Here is an 18,393-nt window from a genome sequence, read left to right as displayed (position 1 = left end):
TATATAGTTAGTAATGAGATTGCTGGGTCAAATGGTATTTCTATTTCCACCTTTTTAAGGAATCACGATACTGATTTCTGGAGTGATTTTATCACTTGACAATCCCACCAGCAGTTTATGACAGTCTCAATCTCTCCACATCTTTGCCAGCATTTATTATTTTCTGTCTTATTTAAGTTTGGTATTAATGCTGGGGTGAGGCGGTATCTCCTGGTTGTTTTGATTTACATCTCTCTAATGGCTAATTGTTGCAAACATTTCTTCATGTGTTTGTTGGTTGCCTGAATATCTTTGGTGAAGTGTCTTTCATGTCTTCTTCCCATTTTAAATTAGATTGTTTGTCTTTTTGATGTTGAGGTGTTAGAGTTTTCCATAAATTTTAGAGATAAGTCCTTTGTCTGATATGTCATCGCTGACTATTTTTTCTCAGTGTGTAGGCTCTCTTTTTACTCTTTTAGAGAAGTCTTTTGCTGAACTTAAAAATTTAATTTTTAGAAAGTTCCATTCATCTAGTTTATCTTCTGCTGTCGGTGCATCTTGGATCATGCTTAATAGTGTATTTATGCCATAAATTAGGGCCCCTAAATTTGCCCCTATTGTTTCTTTGATGAACTATAAAAGTTTTAGGTTTCACATTTAGGTCTTAGATCCATCTGGAGTTCATTTTTTTTGTTTATGGTGTGACATATGGATTTTGTTTCAGTTTTCTGCAAATAGATATCCAGTTTTGTCAGCACTATTTATGAAAGAGACTATCTCTTCCCCATTGAATGGATTTGGATCTTTGTCAAAAATCAACTGACCATAGGTTGATGGATCTATTTCTTGGTTTTCAATTCTGTTACACTGGTTTACATGTCTGTCATCGTACCAATACCAGGCTGTTTTGACAACTGTGGCCATATACTAGGTTTTGAGTTCTGAGAGTGTGAGATCTCCTACTTTGTTCTTCTTCAATAGTGCTTTGCTTATATGAGGTCTCTTTCCTTTCCATATAAAATTAGTGATTAGTTTTTCCTTGTCTTTAAAGAATGTTATTGCAATCTGGACTGGGATTGCATTGGGTGTATAGATTACTTTGGGTAGTATTGATATTTTCATAATGTTCAATCTTCCTATCAATGAGCATGGTATGTTCTTCCATTTATGTAGATCTGTTATAGATTCTTGAAGTTATGTTTCGTAGTTTTCTTTGAATAGGTCTTTTGTGTTCCTAGAAAGATTTATTCCTAAGTATTTTATCTTTTGGGAGCTCTGGTGGCATAGTGCCTAAGGCATTTGACTGCTAACCAGAAGGATGGCGGTTCAAACCCACCAGCCAGTTCTCAGAAGGAAGACTGGGCAATCTACTTCTGTAGAGAAATGGCCTCAGAAACCCAAGGAGGGGTTACCATGAGTTGGATTCAACTCAAGGGCAATGAGTTTGTTTTTTGGTTTATTTTATCTTTTTGGTAGCCATTGTAAATGGTATTGATTTCCTTATTTCCTTTTCAGAGACCTCTTTGCTGGTGTAGAGGAATCCAACTGGTTTTTGTATGTTGATCTTGTATTCTGCCATTATGCTAAATCTTTCAATAAGTTCTAGTAATTTTCTTGCTGAGTCTCTTAGGTTTTTTATGTGTAGGATCATATCATCTGCAAACAGGGATAGTTTTACTTCTTCTTTATGAATTTGGATGCCTTTGATTTCCCTTTTGTGCCTTATTGCCCTGGCTAGGATTTCTAATACAGTGTTGAATAGAAGTGGAGATAGAGGGCATCCTTACCTTGTTCCTGTTCTTGAGGGGAATGGTTTCAGTCTCTTTCCATTGAGAATAAAGATGGCTGTTTTTTTTTTTTTTTTTTTGCATGTTGTTGTTGTTGTTGTTTGCCGTCGAGTCGGCCCCGACTCATAGCGACCCCTCCTTGGGTTTCCGAGGCAGTATCACTACGGAAGTAGGATTGCCCAACCTTCCTTCCGAGGAGTGGCTGGTGGGTTTGAACCGCCAGCCTTCTGGTTAGCAGTCAAGTGCCTTAGGCACTACGCTACCAGAGCTCCTATGGTTTTGCATATATGCCCTTTATTATGTTGAAGAATTTTCCTTTTTCTATTTTTCTGAGTTTTATCAGGAATGAGTGTTGCAATTGATCAAATGTCTTTTCTGCATCTGTTGATATGATCATGTGATTCTTTTCCTTCATTTTACTTATGTAATGGATTATGTTGATTGTTTTTCTAGTGTTGAACCATGTTTTCATACCTGGCATGAATTCCACTTGGTCATGGTATATTATTTTGTTTGATATGTTGTTGGAGTCTATTGGCTAGGATTTTTTTGAAGATTTTTGAATTTATATTCTTGAGGGATATTGGTTTATAGTTTTCCTTTCTAGTGATGTTTTTGCCTAGTTTTGGTATCAGGGTTATCCTTGCTTCATAAAATGAATTTGGGAGGATTCCACCCTTTTCTGTGTTCTGGAACAGTTTGAGTTGGATTAGTGTTAGCTCTTTTCTGACTGATTGGTAGAATTCTCTAATGAAACCATTTGGGCCAGGACTTTTTTTTTGTTTGGTTTTTTTTTTTTTTTTAATAATCTATTCAACTTTTTTTGTTATGGGTCAGTTCATATTTTCTACCTCAGTCTGTGATAGTTTGGGTAAGTAGTGTGTTTCTAGAAATCTGCCCATTTCTTCTAGGTTTTTGAATTTGTTGGAGGACCACTATTTCTTCATAGTATCTTGATATTCTTCTTTTTATTTCTGTTGATTCTGTTGTGATGGTACCCTTTTTATTTCTTATTTGCATCTTCTCCTTCTTTTCCTTTTTTTATAAGTTTGGCCAGTGGTTTGTCAATGTTATCCATCATTTCAAAGAACCAACTTCTAGTCTTGTTGATTTTTTTCTATTGCTTTTCTCTTTTCTGTTTCATTTATTTCTGCTTGAATCTTTATTATTTCTTTTCTTCTGGTGACTGTAGGCTTTTTTTTTTTTTTTTTGCTGCTCCTTTTCTAATTGTTAGAGATGCTGGGTCAAGGTGTTGATTTTTTACTCTTTTATTTTGTAACATGTGCATTTATTGCTATAAATTGCTCTCTGATCACTGTTTTTGCTGTGCCCAAAGATTTTGGTATGCTGTCTTTTCATTCTCATTTGATTCAAGAAAATTTTAAATTTCACTTATCTCTTCTATTACCCAGTCATTTTTAAGGAGGGTATTGTTCACTTTCTATGCATTTGCTCTTTTTCCATTGGTTTTCCTAGTGTTGATTTCTAATTTTATAACATTGTGATCTGAGAAGATGCTTTGCAGTATTTCAATGCTTTAAAATTTATTGAGAGTTGCTTTGTGGCCTAACATATGGTCTATCCTGGAGAATGTTCCTTGTTTGCTAAAAAAGAATTTATATTGTAGTGTTGTTGGGTGGTGCGCTCTGTAGATGTCTATAAGATCAAGTTGGTTGATCATATTTTTTAGTTCTACATCTTTGCTGAGTTGTTTTCCAGTTGTTCCATCTCTTATTGAAAATGTTGTGTTAAAGTCTCCTACTATTACCGTGGAGTCATCTACTTGTCTTTTCAATTCTGTTAAAGTGTGGTTATGTATATTGGGGTTCTTTCATAAAGTGCATAGATATTTAATATGGTTATGTCCTCTTGTTCAATTGATCCCTTAATCATTACATAATGTTCTTCCTTGTCTCTTATGGTCATTTTTGTCTAAAAGACTATTTTACCAGAAATTAATATTGCCAGTCCTGCCTGGCGTAGTGCCTAAGGCATTTGACTGCTAACTAGAAGGTTGGTGATTCAAACCTACCAGCTACTCCTTGGAAGGAAGGCTGGGCAATCTACTTCCATGGAGGTGCTGCCTTGGAAACCCAAGGAAGTGTCACTATGAGTCAGAATTGACTTGATAGTAGTGAGTTTTTTGGGTTTGCCCTTTTTTGATTGCCATTTTATTTTGTATATCTTTTACCAAATTTTTGATTTTTAGTTTTTTTTTGTCTTTGTGTCTAAGATGTGGACAGCATGTTAATGGGCCATGTTTTCTTATTCAGTCTGCAACTCAGTCTGTTGAGTGGTACATTTAATCCATTGACCTTTGGTGTGATTATCAAGAAGTGTGAATTTAGTGATGTCATTTTGTTATGTGTTTTTGCATGATGTTGCTGATTTCTTTGCTCCATAACATTTTCTGTGCTAAGCTCATTTTGTTTATGAATCATGTTATCATCTCCTTCATTGACACTGTTTTAACATTTCCCAAATACTTGTGCTTGTCTTCTTTTTTATTTTGATATGAAGGTTTATTATTTTTCTTTGAAATTACTCTGTGATTTATTATTTTCTTCCCAAGTTTAAAACAGCCTGTTCTATCTCACAATTGGTTTGATTTCATCACCATTTTGAAGTTCTGTAACTATATTGTTTATTCCCTCTGTTTGTTTTGTAGTTGTTCTCATTTCCAATTGATAGCTCTGGTTCCCTGTTTAGAGTCTTGTAAGCTTATTTTAATTTGGATACTTCGGTAACTGGGTTAGTTTCTGGGTTATGTCATCATGTGTGTTAATCATCAGTTGTTTACTGTTATTAGTTATCTATCAGAAGAACTCCCTTTAACTTCTCTTATAAAGTTGGTCTGGTTTTAACAGATTCCCTTAATTTCTGCTTTTCTGAAAATCTCTTAATTTCACCGTCATATTTGAGGGAAAATTTTGCTGGGTATATACTTCTTGGTTGGAGATTCTTTCTCTTTCAGGGTTTTATATATATCATCCTTTCTCTCCTGCATGATTTCTGCCGAGAAATCAGAGCTTAGTCTTATTGGTTGCCCTTTACAGATAAGTTTTCATTTTTCCCATACTGTTTTCAGGATTTTTTCTTTGTCTTTGGTTTTGGTGAGCTGGATTATGATCAAGTCTTGAAAATTCTCTTTTGGGGTCTATCCTGTTTGGAGTTTGTTGAACTTCTTGAATGGATATATTTGCTTCTTTTATCATATTAGGGAAATGCCCTTCCAAGAAATCTTTGACAATTTTCTCTGTGGTTTTATTTGTCTCTTCTTGTTTTGGAATTTCAATTACATGTAGGTTATTCCTCTTGATGGTATCCCACATGAATCTTAGGCTTTCTACATTTTGTTTTGATCTTTTGTCTGATTGATCCCTTAACAAACTAGTATTAAGGTTTTGTCTTCAATGTCATTAATTCTGTTTTCCACTGATTTATTCTACTCCTTTGTTCATTCAATGTGTTATCTATTTCTGAAATCTTAGTATCAATCTTCTAGATTTCTGTTTGCTATTTTTGTATCATTTCTAATTTTTTGTTTGTTTTGTCAGTTTTTTTCTTGTATTATTTCCTAAATTGTTCTAAGGTTTTGTCTGTATTTGCCTTAATTTTTGTCAGTGTTTTCCTTGATCAGGCTCTCAATCTTTTGAAGGTAACCAAATATAATTCTTTTGAATTCCTTATCATGGAGTTCAAGTGCTGCTTCTTCCTCAGGGGTGTTTTCCAGGTTTGTATCCTGGTTTCTACTACTGTATCTTGCTTCTTTGTGTGGACTGTGATGGTCTGTTCTCTGCAAGACATTGTGATGGTGTTATATTTATGTTTAATTTGTGAAAGAGAATGAGAGTGTGTGCACAGATCTCTGTTAGCTGTTCATAAGGAGCAGTTAAGGGTGAGATGAGCTGGAATTGGCTGCTGTCTATCATTGGTCAGTTGGTGTAAAGCAACCTTATATTTTCATTGGAAGCCATAGGGTATTTTGTTGCTTAAAATTGTAAAGACAGCTTAAATATAAAGACTACATTTTCTGCTGATCTGAAATGACCAATACTTGTTGCAGTCTTGCATTCAAAATGGATTGGCTCTTATCTCTCACTCAGTGGGTAACAAAATACAAACAGTTCTGAAAAGGTCACACAGGTGATTTCAATTGGCATCTCAAGGTGCTTTTAATCTTGCATAACTACTCTCAGAGGGCTTGTTTAATGGCCTTATGATAGGTGTGATTCTGTAACACTATAATGGACTTAATGATATTAACTCAGTCAGTTGTTTTACATTTCATTCAGAGTCAACTTTGGAAATGACCACTTTTATACATACCATGAATGATGTAAAGAAAATGTATTTTGTTTAATAAAAACAACAAAAAGTTATTTTATTAAATCTGTCTAAAATGTCTGCTCTAGATTTCTGGTCACCTGGAAGTCCAATATAACTGCATTCTCCTGTCAAGATCCTTAAAGTGTAGAGCCAGTTATCTATCAATGATTCATTTATTCACTCATACATCAGGTGAAAAATTATTATTGAATACTTAATATGTGCCAAACATATGGCTATGGAGACAATGAAGAGAACAAAATAGATACTTACTCCTGTTCTTTTAGAGCTTATATTTGCAGGGGCTGATAAACTTTTTATGAAAAGGCCATATTATAAATATTTTTGGCTTTTGAGGCCATATGAAATTAGTTGAAGACAGTATATAAGTGAAAGAGTGTTACTGTGCTCTCATAAATCTTTACTTACAAAAATATGTGGGGAACTGGATTTGGCCTGTGGGTTGTAGCTTGCCAATGCTTAGAATCTAATGGGGGAGACACAGATAATAGTAATAATAATAATAGTAAAAATAATAAAGATCAATAGGTGAGATATTTATTAAGAAGACACAAAAAGGACATAAAGCAAGCAATGGTGATAGAAGTGGGGCATGTGTTAGTAAAGAGGGAAGTCCTTACTTGAGTGAAGACATAAAGAAGTGAAGGAATTATGTTGATGTCTAGAGTAATAGCCTTGAGAGAATTGCAGGTACAAATATTCTGAGGAATCCCACAGGATGTGGGTTCTAGCCAATAGTGTCCAGTGATCAAAGGGAGAAGATGAAGTGAAAAGAGGAATGTTAATGTGGAATGTGAGAATATATCGGCAATTGTAAAGGCATCGGCTTTTTATCTGAGCAAGATGGTATGCCATTGGAGGAGTTTGAGCAAAGGAATGTAATGATGACTTTTCTGCTATACTGACAAAGAGACTGCAAGGAGGCAAAGGTATAAATAGATAGACTAGACAATGAGACTACACAGATAATCAAGGTAGAAGTTAAATATGACCTAGATTAAGGTGATCTCACTGGTGGGAATGTTAGTTTTGTTTTTGAAGTAGATCCAGGATTTCCTGAGAGTTTGTGTGTGGGATACAAGAAGGAAGGAAAAGTGAAGAATGAGTACAAGGTTTTAGCTTGAGCAGTTAGAGGGATGTAATTTCCATTTACTGAGATGAGAGTATCTGTGTATAGAATCAAGAATATCCGAGCCATGTCTTTGGAGTTAATGAGATTGAGTTTTTTTTTTTAAAGACATTGATGTTGAGATGTTAAACAGTCAGTTGGATATCTGAATGTAGAGCTCAGGGGAAAGTTCTAGGCTGTCGTTAGAAATTTGCAAGTTGTCAGTCATGAGATTGAATGAGATCACTTAGGAAATGCATATAGATAGGAAAGAAAACGTCTGATGATGGAGGCCTAGGGCACTCCAATGTTCAGAAATCAGGAAAATTAGGAATAATCAGCATGGAAGATAGAATCACTTTACACTTTGTCACTTTGCATCTTTGAACATAAGACATGCTTCATATGGCAAAATCAACTGACAGTTGAATACTATGCTAAACATTTTACAGGATTTTAAAGAAAAATATGAAATATCAGTATTCTTTTTTTTTATTGAACTCTTAGTGTACTTATACATTTAAGACTAAAGGATACAAAATATAGGCAATATTGGAGAGAGTTTTATAACAATAAGTTTCTCTCTGAGATCAGGGACTAGGGGCTTGTCCATCTTTATGCCCCAGTTCCTGGCATGTATTGGACTTTCATATCCTTTTCTGCAACATGATTAATTTTAAGCTGGTGCTTGACCAAATTGTTAATACTTATCTTAAGAATTGTTATGTTTATGAAAGTATAGGTAGAATGACAACTGCTCCATTTTATATTCATGTTTGTTCTTCCTTCCCTAGTAAATCTTTGAAAATGCCATTTCCACACTGCATGCACAATGCTATAACCACTTGTTGAAAAGAAAATCAATTGTTTGACTGTGTGATGTCAAACAATTGGAGGCATATGATATTGTAGAAAGTGGCAAGGAGGCAAAAGACATAATTGAGTTCTTGTTCTGCCACCTTCTCACAATGTAATCTTGGGAAATTATTCCCTTTGGGTGCAGTTTTCTCAAATATAAACTACCACCAAGTCACAAGCTTTTTTGATACATTTTTCCCTATTGAATTGATCAATCGCTTTGGCTTGGGTGAAATTCTCCAAATAATATTTGCTAATATTTGATGGCAACACGTGCTACACAATTCTTTAAATGTATGGTGAATTCAGTATTTTTTTTCAAAATATCTCACATGCTCTCATTTTATATTTCACATAAAATTCAAAGGGCATATGTAGTTTACCATTCAAGCCGACACAACATATTCTAGACTGAATTTACAATTTTTCCTACACAATAGAAACAAACAAACAAAAAAGAAACCAAGAAAACATTTCAAATGAAGGTGAAGAAGCAGATAGAAATGATGATCAGTTTACAAGCGTTGCAATGACCACTTCCGTCTTCCTTTTTTTCTCCATGCTCTTTTTGTGTGTTGCCAGATTGTCTCCTAGCTGGAGGTGACAGACAGCTTGCATCTATAGACAACCCATCTGGGAATTATCTCTGTGAGTTTCAAAGATGTTCCCTGTGGCAAAAACCACTTTATATGTTTCTTTTCAAACTTTAGGTTCTGTTGAAATGTGTTTTAGCAGTTATGGTCTGGTGTGTGATTGGGATGGACATTGCTGCACAGGCTGGGTGGATACTTCTTACACTTAATCACTTAAATGTTCAGGAGCTGTGTTCCATGTTCAGTTATCCTGAGGGTGGGAATAGGGTTGGAATGACTAGTTTTACTGCCATTTTTTTGCTTGCCATTCTTACTCTCTTATCCCCTCTGTGAACATTTCTTTTCTTATTTTTGAGATTCCATAAAAGTGTTCCTAGGACAAGCCGAAGGACAAGAAAAGTTTTTTTTTTTTCCCCCCCAAGGGACAATGACTCTATCCACTCTAATGCCTTCATTTCTCTCATCTGTACCATTGTGGGTAGGAGTTATTATTGAAAAAAAAAGTTCATGCAATAGTTAATATCTCTAATGCATTACATTTTGAAAGTACAGAAGTCCCTAGGTTAAAAATATCCAAATTAAACACAGCTTATACTTAAGAACGGGCTGCCAGAAAGCCTATTGTATTAAAAATTTAAGTTAAATACAATGGTTTATTATAAGGAATGCACTCACAACTTTGTGATGCTCTTAGAAACATGTGCAGCTTCAGTGGTTATGGACTCTAAGAAGCAGAACACTTCTACCCGGTTAAGTTGGATCGTGTTGCTGTAAACACTGTGTTGAGTGCAAAACGTTGTATTTGGCATAAATTTTCATCTTATTCACCCTTGTAACAATGCCTTCAAAGTATAAACCTGACACAAGTGCTGGTGAAGCATCAAAGAAACGGAAAATGATCAGGATTGAAAATAAAGTGGAAATAATAAAGCCATCAGAAAGAGGTTAAATGTTATCAGTCATTGGAAGAGTGTTAGGCTACAGTTTGTCAGTGATCAGAACAACTTAAAAAGATAAAGTAAGAATAATGGAGCAGGTGAAAGGCTCTGCCCCGTTGAAAGCTACCTTTATCACTAAGCAAAGCAATGGTTTAATATATGAAATGGAAAGGCTATTGATAATTTGGTTAGATGATCAAAATCAGAGTATTATGCCTATTAGCCTTACTTTAGTGCAAGAAAAGGCTAGAAGAAAGTGAAGGTGACTGTGATGACGACTTTGTTCTGAATAAGGGTTACTTCAATTGTTTCAAAGTGAGGGCAAATTTACATAATATTAAAGTGCAGGGCAGTGCCTAAGGCAGTTGACTGCTAACCAGAAGACTGGTGGTTCAAACCCATCAACCACTTCTCGGAAGGAAGGTTGGGCAATCTACTTTCATAGTTATACCACCTCAGAAACCCAAGGACTCACTATGAGTCCGGTCCAACTGGAGCGCACATAACAACAACAACAATAAAGTGCGAGGTGAAGCAGCATGTGTCTATTTAAGTGCTACAAGTGATTTTCCTGAAATGTGTGTGTGTGTTATATATATATATATATATATATATATATATATATATATATATATGAGTGAGATTATTTGCTAGACTAAATATTTAATGTAGACAAGACTGGTTTATTTCGGGAAAAAAATGCATGAAAAGACCTACATTTCAAAAGAGGAAAAAAAATGCTTCAAGGCATAAGGCATTCAAAAATAGGCTAACGTTATTACTTGGGGGTAATTCATTCAAGGATTTCAAGCTCAACTTTTGCTTGTGTATCACTCCATAAATCTGAGGGTACTTTCCATATAATTAAGACATGTCTTCCCATTAATTGGAAGGCAGATACAAAGGCTTGGATTACAATTGCTGTGTTTAAACATTAGTTCTTGAAACATATTTTCCCTGCTGTTGAACATTATTACTTGGCCAAGAAAATTCTTTTCAAGATTCTCCTTGTGCTGGGCAAAACACAACTAGACACACCAGGAAGAAGCAAAATGAGTTCTGGTAGTAACTCATGTAGGTCCAGGCTTAGCTAGCCAAACTTACAAAGCTTGAGAGGCATGGGTTCTCTCCAGGGCTCACCTTGTTATATAACAAATTATAATTTCAGGAGGAAAAAATTAAGGTTATCCAGAATCAGAAAGAAGCAGGATGGCACGGCAGTTCAGAACTCTTTCTTACAAAAGGCAGCAGTAACTGTAGAGAGGCCAGTTATCACCCACTGCCTTAAAAAGATTTGAGACTCAGAAATTATAAGCTCTACTTAGTGCCTAAGGCATTTGACTGCTAACCAGAAGCCTCGTTGTTCAAACCCACCAGCCACTCCTTGGAAGGAATGTTGGGCAATCTACTTCCCTAGTGATATTACCTTGGAAACCCACGGAAGGGTCGCTATGAGTCGGGTGTGACTCCAGGGCAGTGTGTTTGGTTTGGTTTGGAATGAAGGGAGGTGGGAGCATTGCCCACTTCCTTTTCTTGTCTCTACCCTATCGTGAGCATGAATCATCTTTTGCTTACAAATAGACACAGGAGGATATATGCTGGCAAACTGCAAAAACTTTAGAAAATTCCTCCTTAATGTCAGGAAAACAACTAGGAATTGAGGAAGTTGTTGGGAAACTCTAATGTGCTTCAAATCATGGATCCCATAGAAAGAAGGAGCAAATGATTCAAGTCTACACCAGCCTTTCAAGCTCTAAGTCTTCTAACCTGGTATGTAGAATCCCAATCAAGTGTTTCTCATGGAGACTGGTGGGACTGGATAAAATGAGCCAAAAACAGTTGAAAAATGTATACTGTGTTAGCTTCTATTGTTGTATAACAAAGTAACACAAATTTAATTGCTTAAAACACACACAACATTATCTCACAATTGACTATCTCAGAGGTACAACTGAGCTGGGTTCTCTGCTCAGGGTCTCACAAAAGTGTAGTCAAGGGGTTGTCTGGGCTGCATTCTCATTTGCAGTTCAGGGCCTACTTCCAAACTCATTCAGGTTGTTGTTGGAATTCAGATTCCTAACATTTTATCTCTTCGATTTTCTTGTGGTTGCAAGACTGAGGCCATCTGTTTCTAAAGGTTGCACCTAAAGATTTACATCATGGCTCTTTGCTTCTTCAGGGATAACAAGAGAGTTTTTTTTTTTTTTTTTCCTCCCAAGAAGGGCCTTTTCTCTCTTTTAAGGACATTTACCTGATTAAATAAGGCTATCTCTTTTAGTTAATTTAGAATCAACTGATTTGTGACTATAATTACATCTGCAAAATCTGCAAAATCTCTTCACTTTTCTTAGGAGTGGCACTGTGTCAGTTTCACAGGTTCCACACTCAAAGGGGGGGCATTAGACAGAGCCTGTACACGAGGGAGCAATAATCTTGGTACCCTCTTAGAGTCTGGTCTACCACATACGCCAAGCAAAGCCATAGGGTACATCTACAGCAATAATTATTTTTCAATAATTCTCTCTAGGAGAAGCATCTGCCCCAGTTCTGTTTGAGGCTCATACAAGGTTACAGATATTTGTAGTTTAAGTATATAATGTATCCTTAGGTATATTGTGTTAAGCCTGTAGTCCCTGAGTGCCCTTGGTATGAGAGGCTGATAGACACTCTAATTGTGTTGAGTTCCACAAGTGGGGTTAGCCAAGTGGTGGTATTAATTGGGCTCAAGCTCCACATGGTGTCATCCTACTAATATAGTCACTACTCTGCTGGCCATTCCCATACTGGCCTTCTGTGCTAATATGCATGGTGAGACAAATGGTGCAGTGTTCTCTATTCCTCAGGAATAATATTGTATGACTCAAAAAAGTAATAAGTGATATGGGGATGGGGTACCTGGTTTGATAGTGGATGAGAGGAAAATTGTTTCCAATTTATACTTGGATTAAAGTTACAGTAGTGGCAGAATTTTAAATCAGCCACCAATTTAATTTGGCTGGCAATTCAGTCATCTACCAGAGGGGACATATACATAGGCATACACATGCTTGTATGGAATAAGTTGTTGTTGCTAGGTACCATTAAGAAATAGAACAAGTATGTCCCTGTCAAACACATGTTGGCTAATTAAATGGCATTTTAAATATCATGCAACACATTTCAATGCAGTGAAACTTTTAGTCAAATGATCTATTACCTTGGCCATTCTGAAATCTCCATCTGGTTGGATGTTCTCTCCATCTCCCTGCCATTTTTTCTGGGGTTGTGTAACTACAGGGAAACTTGAGCAGGATTCCTATGACAAGAATGTGACCTACCTTCCCATCATGTTACTGAAGAAAAATCTCTATTCTGGTGGGGTTATTAATAGTACTATGGATTTTGTCATACTAGTTCTCTCTCAAAAACTATTAGATTGTTTCTCTTCTTCAAATAAGGAAATTATGCCAATAGGAAAAATATTAAGCTAATAAGAGAAGTATAGCACTCATCAGCAGAAGCAATTCAAGAGGCTCTGAAAGTCTAGTTGACAACCAGAAAGGTATCAGAAGGAGCATTATTTTTTAAAAAATTCTTAATTATTGCTCTAATAAAAACAACCCAAAAATGTCTTTACCAAGAATTCTTTTTTTTTTTTTTTTAATTTTTATTGTGGTTTGGGTGGAAGTTTACAGAACAAATTTACTTTCCATATAGCAGCTCACATACATTTTGTCTCATGACATTGACTGCAATTCCCACAATGCAACAGCTCCCCTTCCACTTCCTCACCATAGTTACCTCTTCCCTGTGTCCTCCCATGCACTCCTACCCCCTGGGCTGCCACCCTGTACAGTCTTTCTATTCTCCCATGATTGATCTCTCCAAGGAGTTGTTGTTGTTGTTGTTGTTGTTATTGTTGTTGTTATGTGCCATTGAGTCGGACCTGACTCATAGCTGCACATCCTCCTTGAGTTTCCGAGGTGATATCACCACAGAAGTAGATTGCCCAACCTGCCTTCCTAGGAATGGCCAGTGGGTTTGAACTGCCAGCCTTTTGGTTAGCAGTCAAATACCTTAGGCATTACACTACCAGAGCTCCTACCGAATGTAAATGTTCAGCTAATATGTTTGTCTTTTGTTTGGCTGGAAGCCACAGGAGTGGGTTCAATTCCAGACCCCAAAGGTAGCCAGGGGCCATAGTCTCAGTGGTTCCATCAGGCTCCATCAGACCAGCAAACCTGGTCTTCCCCCCTTTTTTTTAAAAAATGATTTTGAGTTTTGTTCCACATTGTCCTCCCACTCTATCCAAGATCTCCTACAGAGATCTCCCTCTGAGTGGTTGGTAGTGGTAGTTGGGCACCATCTAGTTCTTCAGGTCTCATAGTCATATAGGTGGAGGATCTCATGGTGTACCAGTTGCTTTGACTAATCATTTCCATGTGTCTTTGGTTTTCTTAATTCTTCTTTGCTCTGGATGAGTAGAGACCTGTCGTTGCATCTAGGTGGCTGCTTTCAATCTCTTAAGATCCCAGTTGCTACTCACCAAAGTAGGATGTGGAACAATGTTTTTGCATAGTATGTTATGCCAATTGAGCTTGATGTACTCTGCGACTGTGGGCCCTATCACACAGTTCCAACTACTTGCTCCTTCTGGGTAGCTGGCTCTGACCAAGAAATGACTACAACCTTGTCTCTTGTCCACTCTATTATATATCTGGGGATTCTTACACAGAACATACAAATACACTTGTAGAATCATTATCTGTCAACCCTATACATGGTCTTGTGCACAGTCCTTCATGCATAGACATACCTAATAGTTCAGCCTGTCCACCCATCTATCCACCCATATATCACTGTTTGCCTTCACTGACAATGCAGTACTGTATATGCAAAAGGGTTCATCTTTGTTGTCTGTACCTCTCATGCACCTTTCTATGTTTTCCTCTTCCTCAATGCCCCCGTTTAACCAAGGATTCGTTTTGTGTAAATGCACATAGTTATTAGTTCATGTATTATATATTCATGTATAATTTATAGCTATAATATTTCAGATTTCTGTAGGAATCCAGAACATTTTACCCTCTGATTTATTGTCAGCATATCATCTACCACTTTACAGATAGTTCCTATAAATTATAACTTTATATATATATATCATTGGAAATGAAGGATACGTTTTAGTTTCTATTCTGATCAACGTGGATATACAGACATTGATAGGGCACCAAACTTTCTTAAGAACATAATACTGTACATTTGTATATTACCTTATAGGTTTTAAAATATAGTCATATATATTATTATAACTTGTTCAAAATAAGTTATTCTGTAGCCTTTCTCATATGGAATCATATTTCATAACTAAATGTGGAATTTTAAAATACTTAAAAATGATTATGTTAAAAATATGAGAAACTTGACAATAAGGAATGAATATGCAACATGTAAGTGCAAAGATGTGAGCTTTGTACCAACCTTCTACGTGTTGTTCTGACTAAGGCTCTGGACTTCAGGCTCCAAAATTCCATCTATAAAATAGAAGGATATTAACTTCACTAGGGATCTTATCAGAATACATTAAAAATGCCTGATTTAATCAACTAAGTTAAGCCTGAACTTGAGTGCATGTTTCTGGCACTGCCTATGGGCTAAAGCTTTGCAAGTAAAAGCTGAAGACCTGAATGATACATGAGAGTATTATGTATGAGTGTGTGTATGTGTGTTTGTGTGCAGGTATGGGGGGAACATGCCTATCAGAGAAGATACTGGCTGAGAATATTTGTTAATGAGACAAAGTTAATTCTTTTCGTTGATAGTATGAAGTTAATAAAGCCTGCGTTGCTACCTTAGCAAGGAGTTTTGAGGTTATGAGACTTTATATAAGACTTGATTCCTGACTTCAAGAAGCTTAATCGCAATAGAGAGACAAGAAACATCCATATGAAGCAATTAGGAAGAAAAAAAAAACTCTAGTATATGAACTTCTAAAGTGACTCAGTGTGTGTGCATGGGCATTTGTAGGGAGGGACAAGGTGTACTAATAATGACTAAAAAAATTCCAAGATAAGAAAATTAATGTGATCTAGAAAACTCAGGAAAAATATATTGGAGATCAAAGATTTAAATGGCTTTAGTAAACTTAGATTTTGTGTGTGTGTGTGTGTGTATGTGTGTGTGGTGTTCAGGGCAAGGCAGTCATAATGAGGAGAATGAATATTCTTGACCAGAAGGAAAAAATGTTCAAAGCATGACAAGGCATTCAGTTAGTCAATAAAGCAGAGTATTGAAAACCCACTCCATCTGGGCTAGATTCTGAGGATACAAAACATGTTGTTGTTGTTGTTATTGGATGCCATTGAGTCATCTTCAACTCATAGTGACCCTACACACAGCAGAACAAAACACCACCCAGTTCTGCGCCACGATCCTTGCTATACTTGAGCCCATCACTGCCGCCACTGTATCAGTCCATCATGTTGAGGGCCTTCCCCTCTTTTGTTGACCCTACATCTTACCAAGCATGACATCTTTCCCAGAATGCTCCTTCTATGGAGCATTCTGGCTGCATATCCTCAAGGACAGATTTGTTAGTTAACTCTTTAGCAGTCCATAGTATTTTCAGTATTCTTCACCAACACCACAACTCAAAAGCATCAATTCTTCTTTACTTTTCCTTATTCATTGTCCAGCTCTCACATGCATATGAGGTTATTGAAAATGTCATGGCTTCTGCCAGGCACATCTTGGTCTTCAAGGAGACAGCTTGACTCTTCAGCCCTTGAAAGAGGTCCTTTGCAGCCTATTTGTCCAGTGGTATATGTCATTTGATGTCCTGACTGCTGCTTCCATTGGCATCGATTGTAGAACCAAGTAATGTAAAATCTTTGACAACTTCAATCATTTCTCCTTTATTGTGATGCTGTTTATAGGTCCAGTTGTGAGGACTTTTGTTTTCTTTATATTGAGATGTAATCCATACTGCAGACTGTATTCTTCAATCTTCATCAGTAAGTGCTACAAGTCATCTTCACTTGTGGCAAGCAAAGTTGTGTCATCAGTGTATTGCTGGTTGTTAATGATTCTTCCTCCAATCCTGATGCCACATTCTTCTTCATATAGTCCAGCCTCTTGAATTATTTGCTCAGTATACAGATTGAATAAGGAGGGTGAAAAGATACAACTTGATGTATTCCCTTCTTGATTTTAAACCATGAAGTGTCGCCTTGTTCTGTTTGAATGACAGCCTCTTGGTCTATGAACAGGTTCTTCATGAGTACAGTTAAGTGTTCTGGAATTCCCATTCTTCGCAATGTTATCCACAATTTGTTATGATCCACCCAATCGAATGCTTTTTCATCGTCAATAAAACACAAGTAAGCATCTTTCTGGTGTTCTTTGCTTTCAGCCAAGATCCATCTGATATCAGCACTGATATCCCTCATTCCATGTCCTCTTCTGAATCCAGCTTACACTTATGGAAGTTCTCTGTCAATATGCCACTGCAACTGTTCTTGAATTATCTTCAGTAAGATTTTACTTGCATGTGATATTAATGATAGTTAGACATTTTCCACATTCTGTGGGATCACCTTTCTTTGGAATGGGTACAAATATGGGTCTGTTCTAGTTAGTTGGTCAGATAGCTGTCTTTCAAATCTCTTGGCTTAACTGAGTGAGTGCCTCCGGGGGGGGCATCCACTTGTTGAAACATCTCAATGAGTATCCTATCAATTCCTGGAGCCTTGTTCTTTGCCAGTTCCTTCAGTGCATCTTCGACTTCTTCCTTCAGTAACATTGGTTCTTGAACATATGCCACCTCCTGAAATGGATGAAGATCAACCAGTTCTTTTTGGTACAGTGACTCTGTGTATTCCTTCTATCTTCTTTTGAAACTTCCTGCATCATTCAATATTTTGCCCACTGAATCTTTCAATATCACAACTCGAAGCTTAAATTTTTCCTCACTTCTTTCAGCTTGAGAAATGCCAAGCATGTTCTTCCCTAGTAGTTTTCTGACTTCAGGTTTTCACATATTTTATTATAGTAATTGGTTTTGTCTGCTTGAGCTGCTCTTTGAAATCTGTTAGCTCTTTTATCTTGTCATTTCTTCCATTTGCTTTATCTACTCTCTGCTCAAGATCAGGTGTCAGAGTTTCTTCTGACATCCATTTTGGTCTTCTCATCTTTTTATTGACCTCTTCCTTTCTTCATGGATGATGTTCTTAATGTCATCCCAAAATTCTTCTGTTTTTCACTCATTGGTGTTCATTGCATCAAATCTATTCTTTGGTCTCTAAATTCAGGAGGGATTTATTCAAGGTTATATTTTGGCTCTCGTGGACTTGTTTTAATTGTCTTCAACTTCAAGTTGAACTTTCATATAAAAGGTTGATGATCTGTTCCACAACCTGCTCCTGGCCTTGTTTTGGCTGATGATATTGAACTTTTCCATTTCCTATTGCCACAGATATACTCAATCTGATTTCCGTGTACTCCATCTGACAAAGTCCACGTGTATAGCCACTGTATGTGTTGTTGAAAAAAGGTATTTGAGGGAGTTCCGGTAAGATGGTAGACTAGGCAGAAAGATTGCACAGACCATCTTCAACAAAGAAAAGGGAAAACAATTAACACAGACACAGAAGATAATCCTGGACCCCTGATCCTTGAAGGGAAGGATATAGAAATGGACTAAATCCCAACTAGTAGAAGAATTTGCATGAAAATACCAAAAAAGGAGACAGATGGAGCTGCAGTCTGGCAGGGATCCTAAGCGATCCTGATGGCATGGTGCA

The sequence above is a fragment of the Orycteropus afer genome, unplaced genomic scaffold, assembly GCF_000298275.1.
Source record: "Orycteropus afer afer isolate SDZICR_OR568_19922 unplaced genomic scaffold, OryAfe1.0 scaffold00087, whole genome shotgun sequence".
NCBI lineage: Eukaryota > Metazoa > Chordata > Mammalia > Tubulidentata > Orycteropodidae > Orycteropus > Orycteropus afer.
Note: the sequence above shows the minus strand (reverse complement) of the source record.